Below are 14,476 nucleotides of genomic sequence, written 5' to 3'. Positions count from 1 at the left end.
AGTCGAGATTCCAAGCGACCCAAGCTGATACTATTCAGTGACCTGATGTGGAAATGCTGCAGGCGGCTGATTGGTCAGAGACAATCATCACTTGTGGGTACACAGACTAAAACACTTCCTGGTTTTATGAATACATGAAGAAGTTAATTACCTGTTATAAATGATTTACATTGTTAATCATCTTTCCTTCTTCTGAATAGAGCTTGTTTTGCAAAATGTTTGTCTTTGTGCAGAGGGTGTACAGACATGTGGTATGAAGAGTTTTGATTGCTTGTTCTCAGTGAAAGAGGGGGATGATGCACCATTGACCGGGGGAAAGGAGTGTTTCTACATATAACAATTATGTATCCCCTGCTTCTAGAGACGGGTCCGATTACAGAGGGGGGGTACTTCTTTAACTGAAAACAGCTGGTTGTCTCCAAGTAAATCAGATTTGGCTCCTAAAACATTCTAAAGGGTTCATAAACTTTAGAGCATCACTGTAAAACCTGCTGATCTGTCTGTAGGGGTGCAGTCAAACAAAAACACAAAAAATGTTAAATGAAATACTGATTAGGAGGCAGTAAGCAAAGCCTTATTGTGTCCTTTTTTCAGTCAGAAATATAAAAAAACAAAAAAACGTTACGATGACCTGATGTGGAAATGGATTCAAAGGGAGAATAGGATCAATATGATGCTGATGCACAGCTGTTGTTTTGCTAGGCCTCAGTGACAACAGATTCACCAAGGGTTGGTGGTTGTTGTTTTTTTCTTCTTCTCCTTCTTTGTTTAACAACCTTCCCAGCTCTCTGGCCTGCTTTCCTTTGCTCACAGCAGGCTGCTGGGTCTGTGGGCGAAATCAAAGACTCGGCTCACTTCATTATATCAGAACACTGCTGCTAGTTATCAACCTCTCTGAACTGTCATGCGCCAGCAAAGGCTGACAACACACAGACTAGTCATTTTTCTTATTCTTGGCACCGGTATTAGAAGTAAAGTTTACATAAAGACAGAAAATACAGAGAAACCTGTTTTGTCATGCCAAAACCAAGACTGAGAGTAACATTTGCAAGCAAACTATGAATATTGTAGATTTTTGTTGTCATATTTGACAAGAAGGGCATTTTCAGACGTGAGGCCCAGGAGTCTGTCTCTAATTGCATCCAGATTGTGTGCTTGAGCATTGTTTAGGTTAAAAGCATAAAAAATAAACACGAGATAATGATCTCAATTTGCCACACATGTAGCAAAAGTGCAACTGATCAAAAAAATCTATCAGAAAATGACCCGACTTGTCCTTCTATTGGTCACCTCAGTAAACATTTTCTTAGAGTTTGTTGTCACAGTTGCTAATTTCAAGTCTTCAGTACGGAACGGTGTTCATTTCATTATCTATGGACCCCATACGATATATAAACTTTACGATTGAAAGTTTTATTTGTTTCTGTTTGGACAGGGAAAGCTTCCAGAGTTCTAAATCAGATCCACCGCTCGTCTCCCCTCGTTCCCAGTTTATGGGACAACAAATCAAGTCTTCACACTGCAAATTATTTGGTTCTTACCAAGAAAAAAAACCTTACATTTAGAAGTGCTAGATATTTTTTTCTTGTTTTAAGAATTAATTTCTTATTTTAAGTCTTCAACTTAACAGTATAATCTTATATCAAGCAAAACTTTACTTTGTTTTGTCTCAAACAGGCAGGGAATCATAAAATGAGACAATTAACACTTAAAATAAGATGTATTACGTTTCTCCTCCAAAGTCTCATCAAAATAAATCTTGTTTTAAGATTCAATAACAAACTCAACATGCTTGATTCAAGAGTCACACAGAAAATATCTGAAAACACACTTTATTCCTTGGATTTTAACCATATGACAAATGTTTGTTCACAAAACTGCCTTTGTTCAATCTAGAAACAAAGAGTCCTACAATCTTAATTTAAGAAATCTTGCCAAGTTAAATTATCTTGCTGCATGGACAGATTTTTTCACTTGTTTTGAGTACCTTTTCCCTTAGTTTTAGTGTTTTTTATCTTGTTTGAAGACCCCTATTTTTTGCAGTGCATAATGGATGTTCAATGGCGACAGTACACTGGAAAAAATCAAAGTCTTACCAAGTATATTTGTCTCATTTCTAGTCAAAATATCTCATTACACTTAATATAAGACACAACTGCCTAACAAGTACTATTTCAGCCAGATATAGGGACTTGTTTTAAGACAATACATCTGGAATATCTTGTTAAATGAAAAAGTCTTGAAAACAAATTGTTTTGAGTCGGATTTCATATGAAACAAGCTTTTTTTTTTTTTTACATTTGAAGAGGTTTTTAAGCTAATTTCAAGATTTTACTTTTATCTCAAAAGTCCCAAATATCACATCTTATTTAAAAAAATCTTGACCAGCCGATTTTCACTAGTTCCATTGGCAGATTTTTTTTGCTTATTTCAAGCAAAAACATCTTGTATTTGTTGTTTTTCTTACTTATTTTTGGAGGGGCATTTTTTTCCAGTGTATGTCTATCTTTTATAGCAGTATACAGGCAAAACCTAATGCTAACACACAGTAATGATAGTAACAGATAGAAGGGACTGTTATTTATCTGTAAAAGCAGTAGCGGGTTAATTGCAGTCATACGGCTCTTGGTGACAGCAGAAGTAATCATGTCAGCAGACGCTGGGTGAAATGACATAAAACTCAGGGTGGCATGTGAGCAACATGAGCTGGTGTCGCCGCACCTGTGTGCTCGTGGCAAAGTTGGACAACTGGAGGAGCCGGTGAGATTTAATGTGACGGTATGAAATAAATCTCGTGCAGACGCGCACGCACATCGCTGATGTCGCTGCGATACAAGGTTGTTCCAAAGAGGACGCGCGGCTGTGTCATGATCTTTATTTGCAGTCGGTGTTTGTTTTATTTGTTGTTTTCAAGGTTTTTAACGGTGGGAATCAGAACCACAGAACAAACAACAAACCGTAATCACTACTTTAGATTTAACAATCGGACATTTCACTCAACCTCGAGTCCTCCTTTTCCAGTCCTGTAACATCTGCACATTACCTTTGCAAAGTCTAACAGGTATAATAAGTAAAAGAAGAGAAACACGCACCCCTTTGATAGAATGAGTGTGGAGAGGACCAGAGAGGAAGTAAAGCAGTCATTACAGACCAAGCTGTGTTTTGTGTTTTCGGTTATATTGCATCCTTTCTTTGTTTAATTTTTTGTGGTCGCTTGCATCATTCTATACTCGTTGGTTGTCACTTTAACGACCTTTTATGTAATTTCTGTAACTATTTTGATTAGTTTATTTCTTTTGGCATCACTCGAGGGTCATGTTTAGGGACCGAGCAGTGAAACTGCAAGGACCCTATTGTATCTGTAAGGTTTATTATTATTCCCCCGTCTTATTCTTTGCAAAAGGTGCTCGAAAACTCTTGAAATTTTGCGAGCACCACCTGCCAGTCGACGGCATGAAAGAATCTAAACTTTATATTTATGGGAGTCGCTCATTGACTCTGTAGCGCCCCCTACGATGCTTAAAAATGGTCCCCGCAATGGGGTTAGTTTCGTGTGGGACAACGAAATTCAGTACACTCGTTCATCATGCCCAGACGCACAAAAAAGTCTCATGCCGCCATGGTCCCACATCCACAGGAAGGTGGACATTTTGGATGGAAAGTGAGTTTTCGTGCCATTTTTGACCGATTCCACGCCTTGCATATGATCGAACTCGTCCTACAGATTTCATGCTACAGACTTCAAACTTGGCCAGGTTACTCTTAAGACATGGAGGGGAAAATCATTGAAAAACTTTTCCAAACTCTGAACGGTGTGGGCGTGGCCAGGCGGTGAAAATCATGTGATGGCGTTTGTGATTTGAAAGCCTTATCATCATCGCAAAGTCATGAAACTTGGCACACACGTCCACCCTGACGACCTCGTACGTATGTAAAGAGTATCGTGTGTGGGCGGAGCAAAATGGCTCAGTGGCGCCCCCTAGAAATTTTCAAAAACCCCTCCGCATTGGGGTTATTATATGCTCGTACCTACGCAGAGGGTATCGTGCATGTGGGCAGAGCTGCGCGACCCCAACATGCGCACATCTTGTTCTTCTTTTCGTTTGTCCTTTGGGGTTAATTGATAGTACGAGAAATGTCAACATTCACTTAATAAAGAGGCTCTGGCACAGCGTCTCGCTGACCCGTTGGGTTCCCCCGAGTCTGTACCCAGTAGGCCTATTTAAGTGATTCATCCCACTGCTTCCCTGCAGGTAGGACATGTCAGTCGATCCTTTACACACATCCAGGCTGACCCCTGACACTTTGAGCCCGTTGTAGATGCCGGTGCACTGAGCACCCAGAGAACCACAGACCCTTCTAAGAGCTCTTAAAATACTCAGTTTAAGACTCTGACCCCAACGCTTGAACCCAGCAACCTAAACTGCACAGTCATGTCATTTGAACCTCCCTGCACTCGGAGGTGGTACATTACTAACTGGTGTATTTCTAATATTGCTGTTAGCTCATGGAATTGGACGTTGGCACGCAGACATTTGGACACCACTGTTCAAGACAATAAAATGCAGCTTTAACATGAAAAGTAAACAGTCGTTAGCCTTTAAAGTAAAAGTGGAGAACGTTTACATTTTAATGTAATGTTTGTCAGGAGGTCATCAGTCAGTACCTGGTATATGCTGGTATATCTTTATACAATGAACATGGGAATAAAGCTTGCATTGTCTTAACATTTTTGGTGTTTAGTTGCTGTTTTCACAGAGATAAAAATCCTGTTTTGGGTGGTTAAAAAGTGCTTTAACATCCACATTACCCCCAAGCATAATTGTATATTTCTTTCTACAAAGATTCACTGTCTTTCCTGACAAAGAAAGAAAAAAAAACATCATGTGCTGCCGCCCAGACAAGCGCTCCAGTTTATCTGAAATAAAAACATGAACATGGTCAGTAAGAGCAGCAATCGCCTCAGAAGAAATTATTTTATTATATTAACTCAACTTTTATCAGAGAGTTGATGATGCAATTTACAGATGTTTTGTTCTTAAACTAAGAAAACAACCTTAACCTTTTATTGTTTTAAAGCAAAACTAGAGCAGTATGAACCTTAAAAAAACAAAAAATTCATTTTGAAGTGCCCGGACCTTTTATTAAGCACATTTCTGGGCCCGAAACGGCCTTAGAGCGCCCGGGGGGCTGAGATGTTGCAGCTCACAACTTTAGTTTCCACAGTAAAAACACACATAAGAAAGAATTGACATTGGATTTTACTGCTTAAAAACCTGAGATTGGGACAGAGTTAGCTGTCTTGTTGCTGTCTGAAAGTAATTACCGATTATTTATCTTTTGTTCCGTCATATTTGCTTTGCTTGGCTCTGTTGGTAAAGTTGCTGACAGGCTGCTTAATAATCATGAAAAGAACACGATCACAGGGATTTCTCCCTCTGCTCTGCGAAGGCTGTAAATCTGATGATTTACAACCCAAGCAGATGGTTTATTCCTACTATAAAATCAATTAAATATGTTTATATACTCAAGATATTTACTTTAGTGGTCTGAGTCATGGCTAACGGGAACTGTTCATCCATGTTATGTTAATTAACGGAGATTGAAACGTAAGTTTTTTTTGGAAAAACAAACAAAAAAAAAGGTAAATAAAAAGCAGAACGTATTAGAGATAAACTAGAACTTTTTTTTGTTTTGTTTCGTCTTTGTTTGAACATGTTTGCTCATCACCCGTAACACAGTATATGAAAATATGCAGTCTTATTCTTGCTAGGTTCTGTAACGTTACTCTTCATTTTTGCTTGGAATTCTTCTGGAGGCGTCTTTGTCACACTGGAAAAAAATACAAGAGGTTTTTGCTTGAAATAAGCAAAAAAATCTGCCAATGGAACTTGTGAAAATAGTCTTGTCAAGATTTCTTGAAATGAAATGTGATATTTAGGACTTTTGAGTTAAAAGTGATCTTGAAATTAGCTTAAAAACCTCTTCAAATGAAAAAAAAAAACTTGTTTCATGTGAAATATGACTCAAAACAAGATGTTTTCAAGACTTTTTCACTTAACAAGATATTCAAGATGTATTGTATTAAAACAAGTCCCTATATCTGGCTGAAATGGTACTTGTTAGGCAGTTGTCTTATATTAAGTGTAATGAGATACTCAATGAGACAAATATACTTTTTTCTCTCTCTCTCTCTCTCTCTCTCTCTCTCTCTCTCTCTCTCTCTCTCTCTCTCTCTCTCTCTCTCTCTCTCTCTCTCTCTCTCTCTCTCTCTCTATATATATATATATATATATATATATATATATATATATATATATATATATATATATATATATATATATGTATATGTATATATATATATGTATATATATGTATATATATATATGTATATATATATATATATATATATATATATATATATATATTTTCCAGTGCATCGTCTTTAGCATGACAACAAATTCACTTGTGTGGTATGCTCAGATCCACATTTGTTCTCCCCATGACTGCAGGGGAAGCCAAAGACTCTCCAGCGTTGCTTCAAGTGCAAACACTTGAAAACCCCTTCCTTGTGGGCTGAGCTCAGAGGAATGAGGAGCGTGTGTTGAAAGAATATCCTTGAGCAAAGGTGCTGGCACACACAACAACTGTAAGGAGCTGCAGTCACACATCACACTGTAAACTTCAGCAGGATTATGCAACCAGTCACTTTAACAGTGTAGAACCTCAGCAGCAACACATCAACAGATGTCCCATCTGAACCCATTCAGGGAAAGCTGACACACATGCCCACAATGCTTACACGTGCACATACAGTACATTCTGGAGGCTTTTACAAGCATGCGGGCCAGGACTCCGTCCTCCTACTGACAGCCATGTGACAGCTGAATCTGTGACAGAGCCTGAGAATGGAAACATTCTGATACTGATTGTGAGAATTGTTTGTTAGACTATTAGAAATCGAAATCTTGAGACAAAACCTCCTCTTTGTTGGCTAAAACCACGACGAATCGATATCTTGTAAGAAGAAAGGAAAGAAGTTTCTTTCTCTGGAACCAAACGCACTGGAAAAAAATCAAAGTCTTACCAAGTATAAATGTTTAATTTCTAGTCAAAATATCTCATTTACACTTAATATCAGACACAACTGCCTATTTCAGCCAGATATAGGGACTTGTTTGAAGACAATACATCTGGAATATTTTGTTAAATGAAAAAGTCTTAAAAACAAATTGTTTTGAGTCACATATCATATGAAACAAGCTTTTTTTACATTTGAAGAGGTTTTTAAGCTAATTTCAAGATCACTTTTATCTCAAAAGTCCCAAATATTACATCTTATTTCAAGAAATCTTGACAAGCCGATTTTCACTAGTTCCATTGACAGATTTTTTTTTTTTTGCTTATTTCGAGCAAAAACGTCTTGTATTTGTTGTTTTTGTTGAGGGGCATTTTTCCAGTGCGGTAAACTGTAATCTTGAGCACTGTGTGCTGTAAACATTCACTTCCAGGCAGACCACACAGCAGTGTAGCTGTTGGTAGGTTTGTGATAATTTATTTACGCTTAACGAAACACTGTTGTGTTAAAAAATATAAATCATACGAACAAAGTCTGAATTAAAACGGTGAAGGGCATAAAACTGCATCCTAATGATGCAGAATCTGTTTCATGATGCAAATTCTCTAACAAATCACTGCGTGTAGCAATGGGTCTTTAATTTAATCACATTTATCAGTAGCGTGGTAAAAATCTGTATTTTCCAAATCGAGTAGCTTAATAACATTACCACAGCAAATCTGTTACTGTTAGATCTGTATGTGTGTGCGTGTGTGTGTGTGTGTGTGTGTGTGTGTGTGTGTGTGTGTGTGTGTGTGGTAGCTACAGTACAGCTACTTTATATTTTGCCTCCATGGAGCCAAACTGTCTGTAATATTTATATTATTATATATTTATTTATATAAGTGGTCTTGAATAAAACTCCTCCAGGCTTTCGGAAGGACTTTCAAAGTTTTTCTTTGGACATTGGCTGCTTTTTCAGTCATTTTCAGTCCAGTCCTTGAAGCTGACAATTTTCAGAGGACTGTGTTTTGGTTTGTCGAGCCACTTAAACTCAAGGGTTGAAATAGTGTCAACACATAACAGAAAACCTCACAAAGAACCTACAGAGTTTTGAATTGTATAGGCACTTTGTTACCTTTTCCTTTAGTCGTATCTGAGAAGCTTGACGGATATGAAACGGTATTTATGCACCAATAACTTGATTTCCAAAGAGCAATTAACTGTAAAACTTGGCATATCTCAGCATGCTGTGCAGTGTGTCCTTAAAGAGAAGGAAACTGGACAAGTGGAGGACAAAAGAAGAAGTGTCAGGCCTGAATAGCTATCTACAGCAAATGAACAGGATCTGAAAGTGATGTCCTTAAAGGGATAGTTCGCCTCTTTTGACATGAAGCTGTATGACATCCCATATTCGCAATATTATTTTTGAACATTTTCTTACCCCCTGCTGCGTCCTGTGAGCCGAGTTCCAGCCGAGTTTTGGGGTTGATGAAGGTAGTCCGGCTAGTTGGCTGGGGTCACAAAAATAAAGCGTCTTGCTTCTCAAAACAATATGCGTTCAAAAGAGTAATACATTTGCATCACAATATTGTTCATCCAGAAAAAGTCAGACCTCACAATCGCTTGGCACTATTTTCTCTCCCTTCGTATCACTGCGTGCTGTGCAGACCGAAGTGCAGACCGAGCAGCAAACACTGTAACAGGTGCGGCTGTCGGCAGGCGGCAGCACGCAGTGATACGAAGGGAGAGAAAATAGCACCAAGCGACTGTGAGTTCTGACTTTTTCTGGATGAACGGTATTGTGATGCAAATGTATTACTCTTTTGAACGCATATTGTTTTGAGAAGCAAAACGCTTTATTTTTGTGACCCCAGCCAACTAGCCGGACTACTTTCGTCAACGCCAAAACGAGGCTGGAACTCTGCTCACAGGACGCAGCAGGGGGTAAGAAGATGTTCATAAATGATATCGCTAGCATGGGATGTCATACAGCTTCATGTCAAAAGAGGCGAACTATCCCTTTAAGAAAGAGAGAAAAAATCCATCAAAGACCTGAAACAGGAGCTGAGAGATGCATCTGGACCTTCAGCTGATCCATCTGCTGTTGGCCCAAGCCTCATCAGAAATGGGCTCCATGGAAGGGTGGCTGTCAGGAAGCCGTTCTTAAGGAAGGGAAACGGGGAGAAAAGGCTGAGCTGTGCCAAAGGACACAAGAAGTGGACTGAAAAAAATCAGTGGCGACAGGTCTGATGTCTCAGGTGTGATAGATATCCTTCACAACATGTACTGTGATGCCCAGATGTGAGTCGAGCTCAGTTCACTTAATAAAGTCGGACCTGATTATCAGTCAACAGGTGTTACTGAAAACAATACTTTCACCTTCAAATAAGCTGTTGTTTCCACAAGGTTTGCAACTACAACCTATTCTCACTGAGCAAATGATTTAAGTATCACGACTTCCTTTGGAATCGTAGTTACAGAAAGTGCTGCTGCACACACTAACACGCCACTCCTGTCATTACCAGCTAATATGAGACCACCTTAACTACGCACGTGTGTGCCAGCAGAGCAAGGTTGATCAGGTTGGTGAAGTATCACAAGGCCAACAGCTGCTGGTGTGAGCAGCGACAGGTGCTCCAAGGTAAACCTTTCCACCTTTACTAATATGTCCTTGCTGATTGCTTCAAACGCACTGTATCTGCCCTACTTGACAAGCGGGACGTCTGTCCAACTGTGGCTCACAAATTCGTCAAATTCACATGGCAGACTGTAGTTATCAAAGGACATTAGGCACGGACATTTGAACCATTTAGTCGTTGTTTGAATTTGACAGCTTAAAGACTCACAAGTATGCAGACAAACGGATAGTAAAACTGGTGACTAAAAGTACAGAACGGACACATTGACTGAAGGGCCGACTGCGTAGCTGGCAACAGAGGGAAGGGATGTTTATTTATAGTAACATTACAAGTTTCCATGATGGTTTCCACCACACAGGCCAGAGACGGCTATCTGTCAACCACTCATCATCACACAAGTACCAAAGCTCCCCTGTCGGCAGGAGGTTATAAAACGCATCATGGGCAAATTCTCCTGAAACCTTCATTTATTTTCCTTAAAGGATGGAGTCACCACGATGGTCCATACTGTACATATGCAGAGCAAGACTCATTGGATAGAACTTAGTAATACTCAAACTGCAGCTCTATAGCACCGAAGCAACGTAGTAAGACATGGATCATGGTGTTAATCCCTCTGAATTCCTGTTTTTATCATTTTGAACCTCCATCCAAAGTCAAAGGGGCTTTTTTCTTCACTGAGCTTTTCCAGAACGTGCTGTGGCAAATCCGAAAAACACTTTCTTTGCCCGTTAGTGTGTTTGAAGAAAAGCAGAGGTTTGTAGAAACTTGCATAGCAGATGGTGGCAGCAGCGTGTCATCTGCTTGATTTCTTGAACTAAACGGAAACAAAATAACTTAAATTGGCCCAAAACAATAAAAAAGTAATCAGGGGTCCCCTAAACTGGGAAAATCTTATCCATATTTATATGTAAGCAAATAGATTTTCAGGTAAATATTTAAAATAAAAGTCTCAGAATAAGAAAAAAAGAGATCTTGAGTCTTTGTTTTTTATCTGTTTTCACATTCTTCTTGATTTTTCATGGTGCCTTTTCCCACAGAGATGGTGTGATAATATCTTAGGAGAAGTAAGATTGACTTGTCAAAGCGTCCTTGGGCTCGACACTGAACCCCTTGTTGCCTACCGATGTGTCCATTGGTGTAGGAATGTGTGTGATACAGGAAAAATCAGTGTGTAGCCTGTAAAACTATATATGCTGTACTAGTGTGTGTGTGTGTGTGTGTGTGTGTGTGTGTGTGTGTGTGTGTGTGTGAGTGAGTGTATGTGGCATGTAGTGTTATTATTAAATTAATAACCTACTTCTTCCTGTTGCTAATATTCCTATTCCTTGGAAATTAAACTATTATTTCTGTATCTTAAATGCTAATGGTAGTATTTCATAGCACATAAACCTTTGTGGTTTCATAGTGAAAAGGGAAAAAACGAAACAAGGGAGTTTCTTCTAGCAAAGTAGCTACTGCTGTCTGTCCTTTGAACCGGTTCCAGAGGTGTTGGCAGCATCCATTGCCTCCCTGAAGACTAAAGAAATGCAGAATCATCAGTGGTGGACGAACAATCCCCAGAATTCTGACGGGTGGAATCCATCTCCCCTCTCGAGATTGAGGCTGTTAAGAAACACACTGCTGGGTTTGGGCGTGAAATGTCTCAGCAAAGAGTGAGGAGCGTGATTAAAAGTCCCTTTGGAAGATCATTTTGGAAACTTTCACCTCCTGTTGTCACAGTGGCACCAGACACCAGACGTGATCACAACTGCCGAGCCCTCTCTGCATCTGGCATACGGTTCACATGTCCTCATGTGTGAGCAGGGTGAAAGACACATTTCAGAATGCTTATTGAGATAGTGATCCTGTAAGGCAGGCTGTGGAAAGCCTGAAGCTGGTGCCCTCTTCAGATTGTGTGTTCATTTTACATCCTTTCTTTTGTGGCGAAAACCATCAAGTCTTAAAGACATTTAGTTATGGTTCACTTTGATTGATTGTCTTTTGTTTAGGGCTGGGCGAGTTAACTCGTTATTATTGCGTTAACTCGTTAATTAATTAAAGGCAGTTTTTTTTTATTATTATTTAAAAAACATTTTTTGGGGCTTTTGTGTCTTTAATGGATAGGAAAGTTCAGAGAGACAGGAAGCAGGGGGCAGAGAGAGGGGGAACAACACGCAGCACAAGGCTCTCCGATGCGGGACTCGAACCGGGGCCAGCTGCAGCGAGGACTATAGCCTCTGTACATGGGGCGGCTGCTCAACCCACTATGCCACGGACCACCCCTGTTTTATAATTTATTTTATAATTTATTTTATTTTGTAAAAGTCTGTTGCTGTCTGCTGTGGAACCGGAAAAGAAAGTAATCGGCGGATCCAACAAACATGGAGAAGGGTACGGAACTTTTACTCGGCCTTTTTCATTTTAAAGTTCTTCCAGACGGCGGAGTCGACAGAACCAAAGTCATCTGTAAACACTGCCAAGTTGAATTGTCTTCTCAGCGTAGTAGTTCCAGTCTAAAATATCACTTAAAGGCAAAACACACAACTGATAGCAGCAAGTAATTCAAGGAAACAGACAGTGGAGCGAGGCTTCTACATAAAAACTACAGAAAGATGCTGATGTTAAAAGTGTGTTTGCACAACAAATGTTATGGCACTTTCATTCATATGGCAGCACATTTAAAATAAAACTAAATGCTAAAAGCTATACACTACTTTTGAATTCATTTTTGGATTCTGCGTACAAATGCGATTCATCGTGATTAATCAGGGAAATCATGTGATTAATTAGATTAATAATTTTAATTGTTGCCCAGCCCTACTTTTCTTTTAAGGAGAGGAAAAAAAAATCCTCTTTTCTCACAAGATGATTGCATTCCAGAGCTCTGGTGGGGCTCCACGTGTAAGTGGAGACATCTCATGCTTCACTGGACCCACTGACCTGGACCCAAATTGGGCATCTTATTTGGTCGAGCTGGGACCCACATGGTGAACCTGGCTCTCTATGTGGGTGATAGCTGGGTCACTGATAACGACCGTTTCCCTGGGCAACACAAATGGGGCCATTCTGGGTTTACCGGATCATAACACTGCATCGACCCACATGGGCAGGTAAAACTGGCTTAATGTGGAACCCACATTGCTCCATTGTTCTTGTCTTTTTACTACAATAAGGGTTGAACATTCAAATGCTTGTCTTGTAAACCCAATAGAGTGGGAAGCTGCATAGAGGTGGGACAAGATTTATGTCCTTAGAGTCATGTTTCACTAAAATGTAGTCGGGCAAATTCAAATTTGCTGTTTGTAATAGATGTGATAAGTCAAATTACTATTATTTTCATTGACAAGACGCATCTCCACTGGCAACAACGATGGTTGTGTGACTCAGCTGCTTCACCCAGTTCATATTTACAAAAACACTTCACCATCTAGAGCAGGGGTCGGCAACCTTTAACACTCAAAGAGCCATTTGGACCCGGTTTCCACGGAAAAGAAAACACTGGGAGCCGCAAATACTTTTTCACATCTAAAATTAAGATGTTTTTTTTTTACCTTTACGTTTTGTATAAACAACTATAGTTTGTTGCTTACAAAATCCATTAAGTGCTACAGAGAAAATTAAATCTTTAATTTTAAAATTTAAACATTTTGAACTCTTAAAAAAATAATAATAAAAAACACGCCGAGTTGAAGGTCTCTTTGAAATGAATTAAAAAGCTGAACCTACAACTTGCCCAAGCATCATTAAATGTTCTATTTTCTTCAGATATTTTTCTTTTCTTACATTTCTCCGTACTTGGCCTACCTGGGGTTGAAAGTCTCGAAAAACTCAAAGCGTTTTGGTTTTGGCTTTCTGCGAGTGTGACGCATGTTTTGAGTGACGAAAAATAATAAAATATAATTTATTTTAATATTTCAAGATCACAATAATCTTCCAATTTAGGACTACAATAATAAAAATAAGAAAAACAACTAACACAAATAAAATACACTTCAATTTGATACTTTTTAATATATTTTCCCAAGCCATGCGGAGCTGCAGCATAAGGATGGAAGAGCCGAGGGTTGCCGACCCCTGATCGACATCCTGTCTTTTATAGCGTAGCTTTATTTGTCAAAACTCCTTCAAGAATCCTCCCATCCATTCTCTGTACCAGCTTTAGCCCATTCAGGGTTTTGGGGAGGGGAGCTTTGTCTTAGAGCCAGGGTACACTCTAGACCGGATGCCAGACCACCACACAGCTAACACAGAGTGACAAGCAAGCATGCACGCTCGCACTCAAGTGAAAATATCTACTTACAATCACCAGCTAACCTGATATGCACGTCTGTGGACTGTGGGAGAAAAGTCGGAGCTCCAGAAAGCCACACAGAAACAGACGAACCCAACGCAAAAGAGTCCAGATCTCCACTACACTGGAAAAAATCTAAATCTTACCAAGTATATTTGTCTCATTGAGTATCTCATTACACTTAATATAAGACACAGCTGCCTAACAAGTACCATTTCAGCCAGATATAGGGAATTGTTTTAATACAATACATCTTGAATATCTTGTTAAGTGAAAAAGTCTTGAAAACATCTTGTTTTGAGTCATATTTCACATGAAACAGGCTTTTTTTTTTTTCATTTGAAGAGGTTTTTAAGCCAATTTCAGGATCACTTTTAACTCAGAAGTCCTAAATATCACATTTTCTTTCAAGAAATCTTGACAAGCCGATTTTCTCCAGTTCCATTGGCAGATGTTTTTGCTTATTTCAAGCAAAAACGTTTCTTATTTGTTGTTTTTTTACTT

This window comes from Odontesthes bonariensis, chromosome 10 (genome assembly GCF_027942865.1).
Source record: "Odontesthes bonariensis isolate fOdoBon6 chromosome 10, fOdoBon6.hap1, whole genome shotgun sequence".
NCBI lineage: Eukaryota > Metazoa > Chordata > Actinopteri > Atheriniformes > Atherinopsidae > Odontesthes > Odontesthes bonariensis.
Note: the sequence above shows the minus strand (reverse complement) of the source record.